General features: G+C 40.6%; 1 protein-coding gene across 5 annotated transcripts in view; it reads right to left on the bottom strand.

Moving 5' to 3' along the window:
- Positions 1-11,603, bottom strand: part of epb41l2 (erythrocyte membrane protein band 4.1 like 2) — a 52,620-nt gene extending 41,017 nt beyond the window's left edge. For all 5 annotated transcript variants that reach the window (XM_083934692.1, XM_083934691.1, XM_083934694.1 and 2 more), the window contains exon 1: positions 11,497-11,603. The gene's annotated coding sequence lies outside the window, so the exon portion shown is untranslated. The remainder of the gene's footprint in view (positions 1-11,496) is intronic.
- Positions 11,604-20,168: the final 8,565 nt, after the last annotated feature.

Raw genomic sequence — 20,168 nt, 5'->3', positions numbered from 1 at the left:
GTGTATCTTTGTTGTTTTTTTGTTACAGATCAGATTAAGCACATATGACAACTCAGTCCAATAAAATAAAAACATACATACCTGCCCCACACTAAAGGTGCAGAACAGAGACGGAGAGAGGGGAGCAACTGGTTTCCACGGCAACGACATTCATGGACTACAACATTAAATCCCCATGGAGACAAGAGATTACCACAGCAAAAATACAGATTAGTGGGCAAGCGTAGAAGTGACAATAGAGATTATGACCGTGCCTAAACCCATTTCAAACGGCATCAGATTTACAGCAGATATTACGTGCTGGACCGACAGGAACTGAAGCTACTTTCCCCTCCCTTCTCTCATCCTAACCTATGAATGCAATAATACGGGTATCCATACACTCTATGTCATTAGTGGCAGCTAACCTGCTCCATGTTGTGTCGAGCTAGTTCCTGGGCATTGTGAATTTCAAGATACACAACCATGTTTGTGATACACAACCAAGCGTCTTAGTGTCTAATAATGGATTGTCCATCAGGGCAACTAAAGGGAGGGGGCAACTATAACCATTACATCCTTCCAACCCAATTCACCGAGTACCAAAGGGGGCAACTGATAAACTAATCACAAAGTCAAAGGGAAAAGAGCAAAAACTTTTGGCCAGATGCCATTTACAACCAAAAAGCCATTCTTTCAACAAGTCACAAAAAAGCCAAAAGCCAAAATATCCCAAAAAATGAATAGTTGAGCTAACAGCATGATAAGAACTACCTAAAATGACAGAAACCATCTTTGGGGAAAACAAATGAATGTGTTTTTTTTTTTATTTAGCTCATCATAGCCCATTTCCTAATATCAGGGGGGGGATCGAGATGTTTTGGATTCACTTTTGGAGAGCTATCAAACCGTCCATCTTTAAATAAAGTCAATGAACTAGATGCAAAGCAACCAAGCTGCATTGCCTGCTGCAAGTATGGACATTAATTGTGTTTTGTCACTGCTGTGTGTTAACGGTTAGTGTTTTAATTGTGCTAAAAATGTTTCTGACAGCTGGTGTACACTGAGAGCAAAGGGTTACAATACACTACGCATTAGAAGTCAATTGGCCTAAATTCAGCGGAGACCAATTAATTAAAAATCCAATCGAGCAGATCGCACTGGGACATCCCGCATGCTGAACACTGACTATCGAGCTAACAGCTTTTCAAACTATTCCTCCACGCTCCAACATCGGACAGTTACTGAGCCCCAGTGTGGTTTTGGAATAACCACACGGCGCATACTCGGGATAGTGCGGAGTCCTAATCTGTGCTGTTCTCTTGTACGATCTGTCCATCTGTCACGCAATGACACATGCATGCAGACACACACACACACGCCCAACACACGTGTAAACACAGAATGACTGATAATAAACACCCCAGTTATGGGTTTGTGTTGATAAATCACACGCAGATACACACACGCATGTGCACATTCACACACACAGTCTGCTGGTGTGAAAACATTTGAACATGCCCGTCCCTTTGCACTGCACTCTGACCCTCAAACTGAGGATTACACAAAGGATAATCCCTGTGTATGTCTGTGTGTCTGTCCGCCTGTCTATCCATTCATCCCTTCATCTTCCCCTCTGTCTCTGTCTCCCACCTGATATCAACACGTCATCACCGCCCTTAAAGAACTGCACTGTCACAAACGCTCCGTGGTGTCTCTTTTCTTATCTTAAATGAATGGTCACCTCATAATGGTATGTTCAAATAACCAATACTATGTCATTACTTTTGTTACCGTATTATTACTGTCAGCTCATAACTGCTATTGTCTGCTGCAAAACTATACGGCAGTAAAGCCATTGAGTTTTACTCTTCAACCCCAGTCCAGGATGCTTTATTCAGTTTTACGCTACGAGGACTAACATTCATCACTTTACAAAACTGGTTAGTCCTCATTTAACTGTATTAGCATGTCCTTCAATGATAATGTATGGATGATGTGTCTTATTGTTACACCGTAGTACAATATGACTTAGCATTTTTGCCACGGACAATATTCCATCAACTTCATTTTGCATTATTGGAAAGAAATATGAAATACATGTGTGGAAATATTGGATGGAAAAAGAAATGTATTAGCAACTTACATTAAATAAAATCAAAATGTTTTTTATGAACCCTATCTCCGTGTTACGTGTGTGTGTGTGAGAGAGAATAATGAGTTAGCTCATAACGACTATTGTTAGCAGCTAAACTCCCCTATTCAACGATTAAAGCAGTCAGGCGCAAGTGCCCTGTCTGTGTGTGTGTGTGTGTGTGTGTGTGCGTGTGCGTGTGCGAGAGAGAGAGAGAGACAGAGCGGGAGAGCTAGAGAGAGAGAGAGAGAGAGAGAGAGAGAGAGAGAGAGAGAGAGAGAGAGAGAGAGAGAGAGAGAGAGAGAGAGAGAGAGAGAGAGAGAGAGAGAGAGAGAGAGAGAGAGAGAGAGAGAGAGAGAGAGAGAGAGAGAGAGAGAGAGAGAGAGAGAGAAACTCGTCGTGAAAAACACGGATGGATAAATAAAAACGGTGGAAACACAAAGCTTGGCATGGTCTCACCCCGATAGCAGTGGTGGGTGTGGTGTTACTATGGTAACACACATCCCATAGAGGGTGGTAACAACAGGTGCCTTGGCAAAACAAATGACTCCATGGGCATCTAGGCTCATTATTACAGCTGCCTGGTGAGGCAAGTTGATACACATGAAGTGAAAAACATCCTCTGGCTCAAAGACTGAGAGCTTTCAAAGCTGTTAGCAATCACTCAAAACATGGTCTTTTTTTTTTTAATATTGTGAGAGCAAACTGGATTCTTGTCTCCACACAATCATCACCATTATCCAGCCTATCACCAACACGGACCAATTAAATAAGGAGTGGCGCTACATCTGAGGGCTAGGCGATAAATCACATTTATATTCAATTACAATTATGAAAACAAGATAATGGAGATGAAAAGATTAGTGTGCCAAATATCACAATGATGCTCTTGTTGTTGAACGTTTTGTGTTGCAGCCCCTTTCCATTACAGCAGTCATTTTCAGTGCGTTACTGACTGGAATATGTTGAATGCAAGTTTAGGGGGTTTTTAGTAGGTTATGGCACTGTGCACTACGGCATATTAGATTTTGAGTATTTTTGTTATATATTGAATATGTGTTTGGTAGTTTTCAATTGGTTGATGTCATTTCTACATCATTTATCTAAATTTATATCTCTATATTACATTATTTATATTCTATTTATGCCTATGTATCTGTTTTTCAGTTGAATCACATTGAAGGTTAAAGAAAAGGTTTTTTAAAGTTGAATAAATGCATTTTCCAAAGTGAATGCGTAATCATGTTAAATAATGGTGATCTCAACATTGACCAAAATAAGCATAAGTGTTATGATACGAGCAGACCTACTTAATCCAACAGTTCAGGCCACATATTAAATCATCTCATAATACGTTGAGATACATCAGGATTGGTTTCATTCAGTTCTGCAGTTGACTGATAGATCATTGCATCTTACATTTTCTTCACAGAGGCAAAGCTACGGAAAAAGAAAACCCTTTTCTACGTTTTTGCGTGCTGAATAAAGTAGCGTCAACCTTTAATAGGCTGTGCATCAAAAGCTGCATCGGTAAACATGATGCAGAATGTAGCGAGCCTGGTCAGTAACACTTGTTCTGCAATAATGCAATAGTGAGAATGCAAAGCAGTCTGACACCGACACACCGAACTCACAGCTGCCTTCATTTTCCAACTACTAACCTTATCCCCCCTAAACTAAAATTAGACATTTCCCTTGTGAACGCTGTAAGATGTCCTCATTTTTTAGAACACCATCCTGTTTTCTCAATTACTGTGAGGACACACATCATTATGTGAAATATGTTGTAGCAACCAGTTCTTCATATCAGGTCAACGACATGACCAGACAGATTATTTAGGTGCCTAGTATCAGTTCATCCCAGACCGGTGACCTTTGACCCCTAAACAGGAAGTGTGGCAAAGGGGCAACTTCAAATTCTTCTCCTCTGTTTCACTCGGTTTATCTCCATTTTTATCTTCAATTCTCTTTTTTAGCCACACGTACATCTCAGTATCTCTGTCTCTCTCATTAGGAACCTGTCAACATAAAAACAGGAAGTGACAGAGCGCAAAACATCCGTACAATCGTGTTTTCTCTCTCTACATTCGTGGATAAGAAAAACACATCTTTTTGAGTGTTTCCCACACACAGGCTACATCGTGGCAAACAGAAATCCAAAGTCCCACCCCCTCCCCTACTTAACTACTGTACGTTCTGTCATTTAATATGTATTCTTGTAGTTTGACCTGTGGGAAACACTGTCTATCGGACCTGCTGTGTGCCCCTCTCCAACACAAACACAGTTCACTGGGTTCTTTACGCCCTTTCCAAGAGGTTTTCCAAATTTCAGAGCTTCTCAAAGACATCTAATGAGAACGAGTTAGCTTGTCTGCCCCCCCTCTCACCCCAGACACTCCTCTCACTTCCGTTTCCTCCCCTCATCCCTTCCTCTTTATCACTCTGCCCTGGTAACCCACCTACTCTGTGTTCGTCACTTCTTCTCCTCTCAAGTCTTTTCCCTGGCTTTTGTGACTGCCCGAATGAATGAAAGACTGAATGAATAGTAGGACTGGGTAATATGGCCAAAATCTATAAAGTAAATTGATCCATCAGTTATCAGTCAGGGAATGGCTGACTTTATAATGGCCGACAATGATAAACTATTTGCTATTTTGATTTTTTTTTTATTTATGTTTTATAGACAAAATGACTGATCGAAATAACTTGAAGATCATTAATTCATTCATCTTCAACCGCTTGTCCCTGTCGGGGTGGCGGGGGGCTGGAGCCGATTCCAGCTGACATCGGGCGTGAGGCGGGGTACACCCCGGACAGGACGCCCGGCACATAGAGACGCACAGAGACAGACAACCATTCACACCTACGGGCAATTTTAGAGTCAGCAATTAACCGAACACGTGTATGTCTTTGGACTGTGGGAGGAAACCGGAGAACCTGGCGAAAACCCACGCAGACACGGGGACAACATGCAAACTCCACACAGAATGGCCCCAGACAGGATGCGAACCTGGAACCTTCTCGCTGTGAGGCGACAGTGCTAACCACTACACATTGTTAGTATTTTAGAAAGAAGAGTGTAGAGTATAGAATATCTCCTCATTTATTTTGACGTTAATGAATCCCATTTCTGGTGTCCGCTGTCCTCTTATGTATAAGCTTTCTGACTATCTCATCTTCATATTCTGAACTTGTGTCAAAGACATGTCACCACACAAAAAGAAGTTGACATCAGATATCAGTATCTATAGCCCAATATTAAACATTTTTGTTTTGATATAAACCGCAGTGCCAACATGTCCTCCTGTTGCTCCCTCAGATGTGGCCTTTAAACGATAAAGGCCGTGCCCGTCCTGCCATGCTCTGTTCGGCCGCTCTGTGAGAATGTGACCCTATGCTGATTAATCTGTTTTTAACTGTTCGGCCCTCTGCCAAAGCCAAAGGCCCACGCTCTCTCTCTCTCTGTTTTTTATTCTATTGCTCTTTTTTGAGCAGGACACTTGTTGGCAAAGGCAGTTTGCCCTTTCTTTATCCCTCTCTGATGTAAAATGTCACCCTTCAACACAAGGATCTTTTTATTCTCCTCTAATAGATGCTCTTGTTTAACAAAACAATATGACTACTAATCTTCATAAACATACTCTATATCAAATTTATTCTATTTTACTCTATTAGCTTGCTGATTCAACAACCAAGGGCTCATATTTTAAAAAGTGAGATATCCATGTCTTTTTAAATATAAAGCAGGTCGAGGTGCTATATAAATACTGTGAAAAATATCAAAATGCTAAATCCACAGCCCGTATTCAGAAACTTTGCCTTTAAACGAGCCATCAAGACACGGTTGTGTAGCCACAATTATACCGACGGTGCTCAAATGCTGAGACTGCAGATGTGAACGACCTGGAAACTCTGACCAATCGGAGCAGACTGGGCTTTTTCAGGACGGGGGGCTTAAAGACACAGGTGCTAAAACACGTTCCAGTATAAACCCCAAACCTTTAAAATCGATACTTAGCAGTTTTTACCATCTACAATCTCTCACATTTACATTTTTTGGCCTGTGGCCGACCCTCTTAGCGATATAAACTGACTAACCTCGCTCTCCCTTTTTGTCCCCTCCATCACACGTCCACTACATTTCCATCCCCCTTTCACTCTCCCCTCCTCACCCTCCTTCCCTTTCTGTCTCTGTAATAAGCTGAACATTGCATTACAGTTTCCATTCATCTGTGCCTCTCTGATCTTCTCTGCGTGAATACAAGTCCTGTGGTGCCCGCTGGTCGAGTAGCTCTGGAAGCTAGAGGCTAACACCCACCGGCCATGGCTTACTGCTACACTGCAGAGTATGCCCACCTTTGTTGTGAGGAGATGAATGTGTTGTATTGTGATTTGGACAGTATTAGACCATCTTGACAAATTAGAAGATGGAGATAAGATGTGCTAATCCACAGTGCAACAAACTGGAAATCTTATTCAGAAAGAAACACATGGGATAGTTTAAAAAGGGGGCATTTTCTCTGAATCTGCTTATTTTCTAAAAACAGAGTCTATACTTGTCATTTTACTTACTATGTGGGACAGTACGGCTATATGTGTGTGCCTGAGTTGATGTGACGCGTTTTGCTCCTGTTGAACCGACAGGGTCAGGATGAAAACACCCACAAACACACACACACACACACACTCTCAGGGATGTTCCCATAGCCTTTCCGAATGGTTAAGCAATATCTCTCACTCTCTCTGTCACCCTCACTCAGTCTCTCTTTCTCTGCTCGTGTCCAACTCACTTCCTCTCTGAGTATCTGTATTCCCTCCTTTCTCCTTTTGTCACTCCAGCTCTAGGCTCCTATTTTTGTCTCCCTGTGTCCCTTCAAGGTGCCCTTCTATCCCTCACAAGGTGAGAGAGAGAGAGAGAGAAGTACAAATTGGAGCACTGTACGTTAATTTGTAGTGTTTTCCTTAAACTAATGCAGCAGTGACAACATATCAAAAACTGTTAAGTTGTAATAAAATATGAAAGCTTTAAGTATTACCTGTACTGCCACATTGTCACCAAGATTTTACCAAGACCTCTAAAATCAATTTCTAGAGCTCGAATGCAACTTTTGTGACATTGGAAAGAACAAAGTAATTGGAAATACATTCAAACAAATACTTTTATTAATAATTTCCAAAGTTGCCTGACACCAGTGATATCGGGAAGAAAAGAAAAAAGTCACGCACGCATTCTGGCTAATCCAGAGTTAGTTCCAGCTACCTTTAATGAGCAGATTCTCCCACCAGAACAACCAATTAGGGCTTCTCATTAGTGGGTTTGACAGAGTCGCCACTGTTCTACGCATCCTGAGAGTCTGAAAATGAACATGGCACTGATGATTATAGATAAACTGTACACACAGAGAGAGGGGGCCCGACAGGAAAACACACCCCAGAGTGACAGACGTGCCCGATTTCCCTTATAGCTTACCAAACCAAGAGCCCTTGCCGAATCTCAATGCTGTGGGTTTACTGACAGTAAGCGATATGTGTTTCATATTACACCTTTAACATATGCCTAGTCAGAAAAATGAAGAAAAAACAATAAGACAATGAAACAGAAGTCTCTATAAAACTGTGGTGATGGTTTCTCTTGTTAATGCACTGTACGACTGCAGCTGGATGGATGATGACTCTTTTATGTAACTTGATCAACTCCATTAGGTTTCCACTTAGCTCTTCGAGGGGTTTAGATGGTACTGGGATTGCGTAGAAAGATTATAGTCTTAGCTCCATATTCAAGCAAACATCAAGATAGGTTATAATGGAAAACAAAGATCATAGTGTAGATGCATGGAAAACCATCTGTTGTCAAACAGGCTTTATGGTCTGCAGGCATCCTTGTGTATTTTAGAAGTTATTGGAAGAGAAATGTGACTTGGTGATTGCGTTGTGATCATTATTCATGGAAATTAATCCAATTATTATATTGTTACAATGACAAACAATAAAGTAGGGGTGGGCGAAATGATGATATTAGATCGTGATGGATTAGAACGTGTTGACGATCTGCCAAAGCAGATCGATCGTAGTATCGTTTATCCGGCTGTTAAGTGGTGACGTAACGTCCTTTCAAAATCTGATTTCCGGGTCCAGGCCAGTCCGATCCTCACACTTCTACAGATCTGATTTTTTTTTTATTAAAAAAACAACTGTTGTTTTACCACTTTCTTATGGATGAAAAAGGGGGTCTAACTGATGTTAGAGGTGATCGTAATTGTTCACATGTTCGGCTGTTGTGTCTGTTTTGTTTCAACGGAGCGTTTGGACCCGAAAAGGGTGTTGCGTCAGACTGAACAGCCGGATAGGGCCCATTATAATCCACGGCTGTTCTACGGTCTGCACAGACGCATCAGGTTTTTTTAGTGAGAGTAATTCACTATCTGGCCTACTGAGCTACAACAACACATGTAACAAGGGTTTGTAGTAAAATGAGGGGTTCTTGTTTAGATAATACATTATTTCAACTTCATGATCCAACTGCAGCCAGCAGAGGCAACAGGCAGCGTTGGGTAGCTTTTGGTTAAATGTCCATTGTAAACTGATTAAAAAATGTTCAGAAAGGTCATTTAGCCTAAATGATCGGTTACATATTTGTTTTTATTTTAGTGCTGTATTTTTACATAAGGAAATACAAAAAACTAGGGTATGATTTTTTTTTGCCATACCGCCCACCCCTACAATAAAGCATGAATCTGTCATGTTTCCTAGTTTTTCCTGAAGTCACACATCCACCACTTTGTCCGTGAAATTGTCCATGCCCTGATAAGAAAAGACAAGAATGCAGTAGGCACCAGAGCTGAGATGTGTTGATTAAGGTAATGAGTAGTTTGCCACACACACACAAAATATGAAGACACGTAGTTCGAAGAAGTAGATTTAAGGGTGATTGTTAGTAGAATAACCCTAATATTAGTCTGCCTGTGTTGTTCTGTTACAGTAATGCAGCAGCACATATTAAACTCTGAATTGCAAAAGGCACCTATCATATAGTTATTGATAAAGCCATGCATCTTTGTTCAAAATGAGACAAATAGCTGACTGTGGCGCCATGAGGACATTAATTTAGTTGATCACAACTGAATTATGTTGGTGTAACAGATGTGTTTGCCAATTGCCGCTGACTTTTTACACGTCAGCACAATCTCAGCTCAGTCTGCCTGTCAGTTTGTCTGCCGGCCTGCCTATCTGCCTGTGAACCAGCTGAACCCTTACCATCTGTCAACTATGACTTCTAAGACCCTGCCAGGGAAATACACACATGTTAAGTCCTATATGTACACACGAAAAGGAAGTAAGGCACATTTTAACTGAAACCGTGGTGCAATCAAGAGCAGACACGTCCACCACAGCCATTAAATAAAATATAAGTTACTGCAGAAATGTGCCATGCATGGTATGGAGAACATCATCTTCTCGTTACATGGTCAAATTAGAGCTTAAACAACAGCTCAATTGATCATTTGAGCCACTGATCACTTAATACAGGTCAATCATTCTTTCATATCTTTATAAATTGAATACTAAACTGAAATTTACCACATCAGTTTTGGCTCTGATAAGTTCTCCTCAACCTCTAAATTAACTCTGAATTATCAATAAGATCCATAGCAGACTATAATTGCTAATAAAGGGGATGCCACAGTCCCACCTGGGACGAAGCAGACTGTAAGCACCCATCTTTTTGAACGCAGTAACCAAATGGGACTGCATTTCCCAGACATCTTTATGAACTGCTCTCCAAGCTACAAACCTGAAACAAACCCTTTGATAAGGAAACAACGTGTTCTGGTGTTGTCAACGTTACTGCTAGAAGAGGCACTGCATACAAGGGAATGGACACAGGCAAACAGTAGGGTGACCAGATGGCAGCGGTTTCCGGGGACAGTCCCTGTTTTCGGTGACCTGTCCCCGGCTACTACTGTCCCCAGAAATGTACCCGGTTTTCACTGTGACCGAAAGATCCGAAAATGGAATATAGGAAAAAATGAAAAAACGTAAATGTTGACCAAACGACACGTATAGTTGTGCACCCTACTTTTCACAGGCTAAATCCGGTCGAAAGATAAGGAAGCATACTAGATTTAAGTTTTGTAAAAAAAACAGAATATATTATTCAAAAACAAGCCTTGTGATACATGAGAAAGATTAGTCTTTACATTGAACAAGTGGTTTGACATATCCAGGTCAAATATCATAATATATATAGATATATATATATATAAAATTCAAAAACACACCTTGTTATACATTAGGAATATTAATCTTTATGTTGCACAAGTGGTTTGATATCTCCAGGTCAAAAGTCCTAAACATATGTATATATATTATTCAAAAAAAGCCTTAAGATATATGAGGAATATTAATCTTTATATTGCAAAAGTAGTTTGACATCCCTAGGTCAAAAAATAAGGAAGCATAATAGATTTAATATTGGCAAAAAAAATCATAAAAATACATTAATCAAAAACAAGCCATGGGATACATGAGGAATACTAGTCTTTAAGTTGCACAAGTGGCTTGACATAATTCAATAAAAATGGTTTAAATGCATAAAAGCTTTTTTATTCTGAATATCAAATGAATGTTGAATATCAAACTGACTTAATAGTGCTCATGTTTTGGAGGTTTTTAAGCCTCTGAACCAAAAATGTCCCCGGATTCTGTCTCAGAAACCCGGTCACCTTAACGGATAAGCTTAAAATGAACTGTTGTGGTGGTTCTCGACACATTGCTGCCTCCAAACAACCACCTACCGCTCCTTAACTCAGGTGGGAACCGGGAGTCGTCCCGGTTTTTCTCTGCGTAACATTAGCACGACTAGAAGAAGCACCCGCCAACGGTAACCAACCGTTAACGTAACATAGCAACGTAGCGGTGGGGTTCACCTACATCAGGAAATACAGCACGATAACGAGGTCTTTCCATTGAAATATTAACGTTTAAACGTGTAATTTACGCTGGTTCTTACCTAAACTTGGTGTTTTTCACGACACCTCTGACGCTATCGGCGTGAAACGAGACACGGCGGCGTACATGAAAGTAGTTTCGGAGATGATAACCGGGATAATGTGGGGGAAGAGAGGCGCCATGAAGAGCATTAACGTTACATCGAAGGTATGACTGCGGCTCCAGATAACGGATATCGCAACGGTTTTTTACCCATTTACGAAACCTGTTTCTTGTTTGGGTGGTTTTTAAAAGTGCAGGTTGAGAACCTACATATCGGCTGCAACAAAAAAACGACATTAGAAAACGCTAAATACCCGAAACGCGTTGAAGAAGCCGTAGTCGCCCACGTGATTTAACTTAAATGTGGTAAAAAACAAATAAATACACGTTACCTGTTGTTTTTTCAACGATGCGTGTGGGGGAACTTTTCCAAACGTGGCCTCTCGCTCTGTTCTCCTCCCCAAAAATACCGTCCCACTGTCTCAGCCTCCAAAAAAACCTCCACTACCGGTCCACACCGAAAATCTGGCACGGGGGCTCAAAGCAAAGACGTGTCCATCATCCTTAAGACCCGCCCCATACAGTGAAAAACATCTTTTGGCGCTCTCTCATTGGCTCACAGGGGACACTGTATCAGATCCCGAGATGTGATTGGCCGCCCGCGCTGTTCATTCGCTGTTCGATGAAGGTGTGGCAATGCTAGCGTGGCGAGGCAGCTCCCTCTAGAGGGCGAATGGCATCACTGCACTATAGTGATGATGGCGTTCACTGTTTTTATTCTTTCACATTTATTTAAGTCCACATTTAGAAGAGGTATTTGGTGAACTGAAGAGTACCAATAGTTGTTTTTAATCACTTTCCTTGGACTGCATCTTTTCACCTGCGTAATACTGCGAAAATTAGGAACATTGTGTCTCAGAAAGATGCATAAAAACTAGTCCGTGCATTTGTTACTGGACTACTGCAACTCCTTATTCTTATTATTATATCAGGCTGCTCCAATAAGTCTGTTAAGAGCCTCCAGTTGGTCCAAAATGGAAGGATTTTAATTTATGAGCACTAATGAAACATATAAGTATTAAACATTTAGAAATATTGCATATATTGTTCCTGTTATTCCTATATTTTATTCTTCCCTGTGTTTACATTGTTCATATTTTTCTATATTTATCTAGAATTGATTGTTTCTTATTGATGCTTCTTTAATGTTTGCTATCAACTTTGCTGCTGTAATAAGGAAATTTCCCCTTTGTGGGACTAATGAAGGAATATCTTATTGTATTAAACCGTTAATTTAATTAAACTGGTGTTTTAAAATTCACATTTAAATGATTTGATGAAGATGGACACATTAGTTGATATTTCTGATTGTGTTGATTAAGTATCCCACACTTAGTTATTCTTTCTCTTCACACACACACACACACACACACACACACACACACACACACACACACACACACACACACACACACGTACAAAGAGGACACACTGGTCATTGCATAACATAAGGCTTGGTTTCTGCCACTGCCACTGCCACTGCCACACACACACACACACATCTCTTACATACTGTATATACCCACACCCAGATTAGAGAAGCTCAAGTAATTGGCTTATAGCGTAAGGCAGCGTTGAGATTTGACATCTACAAAAGAGGAGCCGTTAACAACCACATAAGACCAACATGGAAGTAAAGTGGAATTATATAAACAACTGCAGGTGAATTACTGATAAAAAACTAACTCATTCAAATCTTTGGCGACAGTCAACAGAGAAGCACATTTTGATTGTGAGCAGAGTACACAATCACATTATGCTGCAGGTGGTGTGTGTTTCAGTGGACTCACCATTAGTAGAGCAGCATGGATCCAGCGGAGCGTGTGCGCACAAACACAGAGGAACAGAGAGCAGGAAAACAAAAAAGTGACATTTCTTTCAATCCTGAGCATCAACGTGTTTATTTCATAAGCTCCACCTGCTACAGTTTCGATTTCCTGCAACAATATCACGTAGATAAAAACAGATTTCCCTGGCTATTTGTATACAGTTACACAATCCCAACATTATGAGGGGGGAAAAAGTGACACAGCTGATTCCTGTACGCCCGTGACCGAGCATCCAGACCAGTCATGAGAAAAAACACAACACAACGCACAGTAGAGCTCGTCTCTGGCGCTGGCGTGACAGCAAAAACAGTCTGCTATCAGTCTAATTTTATTGACATTATATCCCCATGTCAGGAGAGTGAGAGGAAACACACCCACATTGGAACATTTAATCACACAAATAACACAGGGCTGAGTGAATTAAGGCCTCCTCCCTCTGTCCTGTCCCCGAAGTGTTCAAGTCTTTGGCCTCACTAGTTCTTAAATTGAATTGAGGACGGACGCAGAACAGCTTGACCTTTATCGGTACTCATAATAAAATCAACACAGGGTGCATAAAGGGCAATGTCACGTCATTGATACTTTAACACGTGAGACCATTTTCTAAAGCAAAATCTGAGAGAACAACGAAGACTATTAGAATATAAAATATGCTTTGTCTTTCCTAGACAAATAACCAAGTCCAGTTGACTGAAATCGCTTTGGGGATGCTTAAATGTAATAACAGAGTGATTATTTTGTACCTGTAGTGTTTCCAAGACTTCACAAAACCACATAAACTTAACTCAACAACACTGACGTCATCTATGAGTCTACCGTGAAAGTTTCTCTTGCGTATTATGTTACCATCCATTCACAAGATGCACAGGAAACTACTAAAGGTCACAGTGGAGACACTACTGACACAAACTACTATAGAGCTTCTCGTGCATCCTGTTCCACATCTCTAATGACAAACAACAAAAAGTCAAGAAAGTCAGAAAAATGTACCTGATCGTCAAAGGTCCCATACTGCAGAAATAGTCCCCACACTGAGATTAAGCCTTGACTCTTCACTTAATCAACCTGCCCTGATCTCTCTCTCTCTCTCTCTCTCTCTCTCTCTCTCTCTCTCTCTCTCTCTCTCTCTCTCTCTCTCTCTCTCTCTCTTCTATGTTTTTCAACAGTTGTCTCTTTGCCTCGAGCTTAACGCCTAGGCTCGCGGTGTGGTGCCGATCAACCACATTCACAGCACCCTCGCTGTAAACCAACAGATTGTGATAATGTCAATAAGCTAACAGTCTTGCCAATTACAAATACAGTGTCCCACAGTCAGGGAACTACAGTAGGCTAACTGTGCGCTTTCCCATGCAGGCATTAGATCAAGCCAGTGCGGATTCTCTGGAGGATTAGTGGCCAGCCCTTCTGAGGGGAATTACCCTGACACAGCCATCTGGACAGCAAAACACTGCCCACTGGACCAACTATAGTCCTGCCAACTCTGTGCCCCGATGGAGCAGTCAGATATCGCTCAGTCATTCTTCAACCCTGACCTGAGAACAGCAAAATCATTCAACCCTGTACCCTGGTGTGAGAAGCTGTACATTCAGTGGGTACATGAGCGATCAATCCGAGCTTTATGTTACAAGATCGTCAAGATTGTGGTCTGACATTTAAAGATTAGAAGATTACTTTGATCTAGAGTGAGGAAGCCAACATTATAATGTTTGTTATTTATATTTTCAAATGCTTTTTAGCTTTTAAGGTGTGCAGCATGTATGTTCCTCACGATCAAAGCTTTTACGTCCTATCAGTGAAGAGTTGGACCATCAATCAGCCGTGCAATGCTACACATTTACTTTGTTACTGAAGTGAACACACAACCAAAACCTTCCACATGCTCCATTAGAAGTCAGCTGACTTCATTAAAGTGCGATTAGACAACTCTACTGTGCATAAACACCACCACATCCTCGCTGCCCATTAGCCAGCTCACTTGAATGAAGCCTATTTTTGAATTTTTAATCACTTAGTTTATCAAGTAAATCTCCTGGACAGATAGATTTCGTTTTACTAGTAGCTCCCAAAAGCTTGTTTTTACTGTGGGCAAATAATATCCATATAAATATAAAGAAGCAACACTAAATTTATATTATTATATTACGCAACACACCACTATGCTGGATGAAACACATCTGGTTAAACATGTCCAACAGAAATACTCTCCATACTGCATGCAAACCACCATATGTTGTTAGCAGTGGAGGAGATTTTCTTTTTTTACACATACTGCTGCTAATAAACATAACAACTGCAAACTAAGTGGCATTTAGTATAATGGCTATACAGCGGACATTTTTAGATTATGAAAATATCATGTTGCACTGTTGCCTACAGTACAGTATGCATAGATCCACAGACACATGAGAAAATGTACACCCCCAGTCTAAAGACATGCACACGCTCTTAACATGCATAAACATATACAACACAGGCACCACGCTGTATGTTACCTGACCCCCAATCGATAATCAGCCGGAACAAGCTGCTTGACCGAAGCTTGGCTTTGTATTTCCTTATGACTCCACTTCTTTTCTCTCGCTCTATCTTCACGTATGTTGCACAAATACGCAGACACTGAATAAATACTTCACACCTGTTTGTTTTATGTAATGTCAACAAGCAGCTCTCTCCTCCTCCTCCTCCTCCTCCTCCCCCCTCTTTCTCTCTCTTCCTCCTCTTGCATGTCTTTGTGTGTTGTAACTCTAAACTACAGGATCAAGTGTCAGGTTTAAGGAAGACATGAACAGAGAGGAAAAACGTATTAAAGAGGAACAACCTGATGCTTAGAGGGATAACGAATACTGTATATTGAGAGAAGGCAAGAAACAGAGAGATTTTTGCAGCCTCTCATGGGTGGCACATCTACCTCACCACTGCCAGAGTATTAAAATGTTAGGGCGCACTCACACTTAGTTTACTTTGAAACTTGTTCTTCAATTGCCACAACGCCTGGGCAACAAAAGTGTGCGTTCAATTGAAGGTCTCAGCTGTGTGTGTAGTATTAACCATACAGGGAATTAATGTAAGGCAGTACAATGTCCTCTTTTGTGTGTGTGTGTGTGTGTGTGTGTGCGTGTGTGTGTTTCTGTGTCTGTGTCTGTGTTTGCATGTGTGATGGAGCAAGCAGCCATAGGTCTTGTCTTGACTTAAGCCAGTTAAAGCAGAAAAATACACAAAAGTCGTGTGTTTGTTTTACATCCTCACATATGTGAGTATCGACTAAAGCAAATGTCTATCACCTCACACCCACGGACTGTTGTACTGTACGTCCGTATGCTAACGTGCATTACAAAGCTGTAATTGCGAGCAGAACCATAACATTACACATAAACTAAGCAGCAACTAAAATTTAGTAAACGACAATTTATCAAAAGCTGGAGGGGGTAGTAACTTTGTGAGCTTTACTGGCTGTACAGATAGTCCTGTTGTGTCCCGGTACCTGAATGCACCACAGCAGACAGCAGTGGTGGAAGAGGTACTCAGATCTTTAAGTAAAAGTAGTTATACCACAGTGTAAAAGTCATGCATTCAAAATTTTAATCAAGCAAAAGTGCAATAGCATCCATTAACCTAAAACGTTGCGTAAGGGGAGACACTAAAGGTGAACGACATGAAAAAACCTCTCGTCTAAAACCCTCAGAATCTAGAATCTAGGCATGAAATTGGAAATATTAGGGTTTATTAGTGGTGCTGAAGTGAAGATATCTATCTATAGATATCACCATGAAACTTTTTCACTTGATAAATTACTTTAAGACATTACATTACATGTCTCAGGCCTACGTGTTTTCTGAAATCGTATGTTTAAATACAAATGAGGCAAAATGTAACGCTAACTTTATTGAATATAGGAAAAATCCACGAAATGTAGTGAAAGAAATTAGGCAGACTGGTGTTTAATCTACTGTACTGTGTTAGCTTTCCTGCACTAACATAAAGTTTAATCCTAACCAAGCATTTCAGAAACACTGCAGTGCAGTAATATGAATATGTATGGTCGGCTGTCAGCCCTTTGTAAGTCACAGAATAGAAGGATTTTAATTTATGGGCGCTAATGAAACATAAAAGTATTAAACATATAGAAATATTGTATATATTGTTCCTGTTATTCTTATATTTTATTCTTTCCTGTGTTTATATTGATCATATTTTTCTATATTTATCTAGAAAAGGAAAACCATGTTTTTCATCTGTGGTGTTCAGAATCAGAAATACTTATAATAAGATGCACGTGTTCGGTTCATTGATGACTCTAAAATTGCCCGTAGGTGTGAATGGTTGTCTGTCTCTGTTCGTCTCTATGTGTCCTGTGATAGACTGGCGTCCTGTCCAGGGTGTACCCCGCCTCACGCCCAATGTCAGCTGGGATCGGCTCCAGCCCCCCGTGACCCCGACCCCGGGATAAGCGGTTGAAGATGAATGAATGAATGAACTCCAGATACACAAACAACAAATATTATACAGACTGAACATATATTAGAAACAACTCAAATTGACCTAACCTTAAAGTACCAAAATCATGTTTGGCCCAATTCAGAATAATGCATATTTTTATAGTGTTTTGTATTGATTTGAATTACTGATGCCTTCATATGTTAATGCTGCAGATGTGTTCAGTGGTAAAGAGGAGGGGTGGTGCCTCACTGACAGACCACTAGAGGACAGCAGCAGCTCCTCTTTGCATTTCCAGAGTCCATGACAGAGAAGGGAAGAAAAGAAAAACTCTGCTTCAGTTTCACTGCATTTGGGCCAAGTGTGAACAATGAAATCTTGAAAATATAATGATAAACATCGGGAAGAAATCAGATGATCTTTATTTCAGAATTAAGATCCGTTGGTCGACATCTGGATGTGTTTCCCACAGTCATACGGGAAAATGTGAGGTATTTTGTGTGAGAGCTGAGGGGAAACACATGTCACCCCCACATATGTCATGAGAACATCTCCCACTTAATGACTTCAAATGTGATGGCATTAAATCTGAAGAATGTTAATGTTGTTCATGTCAAATGGTTTATACGCTAATAGCTTTTACGTTACAGTGATTTGTTACTGATTTTATACTGACTTCCATCATTATCTGATGTACAACACTTATACATCATACATCACATTATGAAAAAAAAAAATGATATGGGGGAGACTGTGACTCAGTGGAGGAGTGGATCGTCCTCCATTCGAGAGATTGTTGTTTCGATCCCCACCTCCCCCGGTCTACATCTCGGGCAAGACACTGAACCCCGAATTGCTCCCCGTGCTGCGCATGGGTGTGTAAATGTGGTGTGAATGGTTAGATAAGATTAGATGGTATGTAGAGGACCACTGCCATTGCCAGTGTGAACGGGTGAATGTGACAAATACTGTGAAAGCGCCTTGAGTAGTCAGAAGACTAGAAAGGTGCTATATAAGTACAAGTCCATATATTGTTATATCATTAGTTATGGTATAAAGTTATTTATTATAGCTTTCTGATCCATTTAAACTGACTTCTTCAAAGAATGTTTTTGACAATTCAGTTTCTCTTCAGGTTTTCATCCCTTTCAGTTTGATTTTAGCTTCACTGAGTCAACACAAGTACCAGGGATGGAGTCCAGACCAAGGGATTGTACTGTAAATTTGGTTGTACTGGTACAATGACAATAAAGACAATTCAATTCAATTCAATTCAATTCAATTCAATTAAATTCAATTAAATTCAATTTAATTGATCCTGGGGTTTTAATATCTACTGTAGCACCCCAGGGAGATTACAGTGTGACTTCTCAATACGTGTCATCCTTTAAAATAAATGTAAACCACTATACATTACATGAGTACATGATGTTGAAGAGGTGTGTCCTTCCTTGGATCAGATGACTACATCCACACCTGTGGTCAACATTTCTCCACCCCTGATAAAAACCTCCTGGGCAAAGCCATAAGTCACCTCTCTGAGTTATCAGAGGGTGTACCAGGACCTCTTTGGGGCCAAAGTCCTTTTATGTGGCCTTCCTAAACAATGTCCAGCTGTACTTTATACCAGCATACAAACACTGATACAGACATTTATTCATGGACACAAACACGCATGAGTAAGACATTTGCTGTAGTGAGAATCTATCGTCAGTAAGAGATTTTATGATACAGCAGTGATATGTACTGTGTTATCAACGTGTTCTCTCTGTTGCTTACATTTTCTGGGAGGTTTCTATAGGTTAACAGATAAAAGAGGGAAATTTAGGGTAAAAACAGGATGAAAACATGAAACTGTACTGCGCCTTCAAAATCTGCCTTCTCCTTTTGAGTTGTACACTATTTGATCAAATGTCTTCTTCTTGTCACCATTACTATTACATTCATTTGTTAAACTATAAATCTACACTGCAATTACTAACTCTACTTCAAATATGAGCTATAAGACAGTTCACAAAGCTGAATATCGAGGCCACACAAATTCATTTTTTAATAAGTCAAAAACAATTGAATTCATCGATATTGTGGAATTAAAAAACGGCACAAATAATGTTCAAAGTATATTTCTTTTTGACAGGTTATACAATGACTTTTTTGTCACATTCTGTTTACGTTGTACCAGCCAATAGCGTTGGGCATTGCAGGTTGCCAGGGTTGTCTGTTGTTGGGTGCAGCTACTGTAGGCTGGCACTGGGTGAAATGGAGTTTACCAATCCTGCAGCTGCTTATTTGTCCCAGCAGCTGAGTGACCGGAAACGGGCAAAAACCAGAGTCAATATAGGCCAAGCATTCACTCCATGGACTGAGATAAAGGAGATTGTAGACTGTAGACTGCCGGACCAGGTCTGACCAACCTGGCAACCCGACTGCTGAAATTATGTTTTGTTGTTGCGACTGCGATCTTGAGACACTGGATGGCGTTGTTGGCTGCTCATTCTCCATATTCAACCTTTAATATTTTGAGTAGTTATTGAGGCATTCATGTGTAATAGACCTGGAGAGAAAGCCTACCTTTAAAAGTCCGGAGAAACTTCAACATCAATGCAAATGTGGAGAGTTAAAAGTGGGATTTACAAATGACGCTTGTGCACGCGTACATGACGTTTTTTTAGGGCTTCCCCCCACGTGCACGTGCATGCACAATGATACAATGCGAGAGAGAGAGAGAGAGAGAGAGAGAG

The sequence above is a fragment of the Echiichthys vipera genome (genome assembly GCF_963691815.1).
Source record: "Echiichthys vipera genome assembly, chromosome: 19".
Classification (NCBI taxonomy): domain Eukaryota; kingdom Metazoa; phylum Chordata; class Actinopteri; order Perciformes; family Trachinidae; genus Echiichthys; species Echiichthys vipera.
The sequence above is the reverse complement of the archived record's forward strand: the minus strand, read 5'-3'. Positions and strand labels throughout refer to the sequence as shown.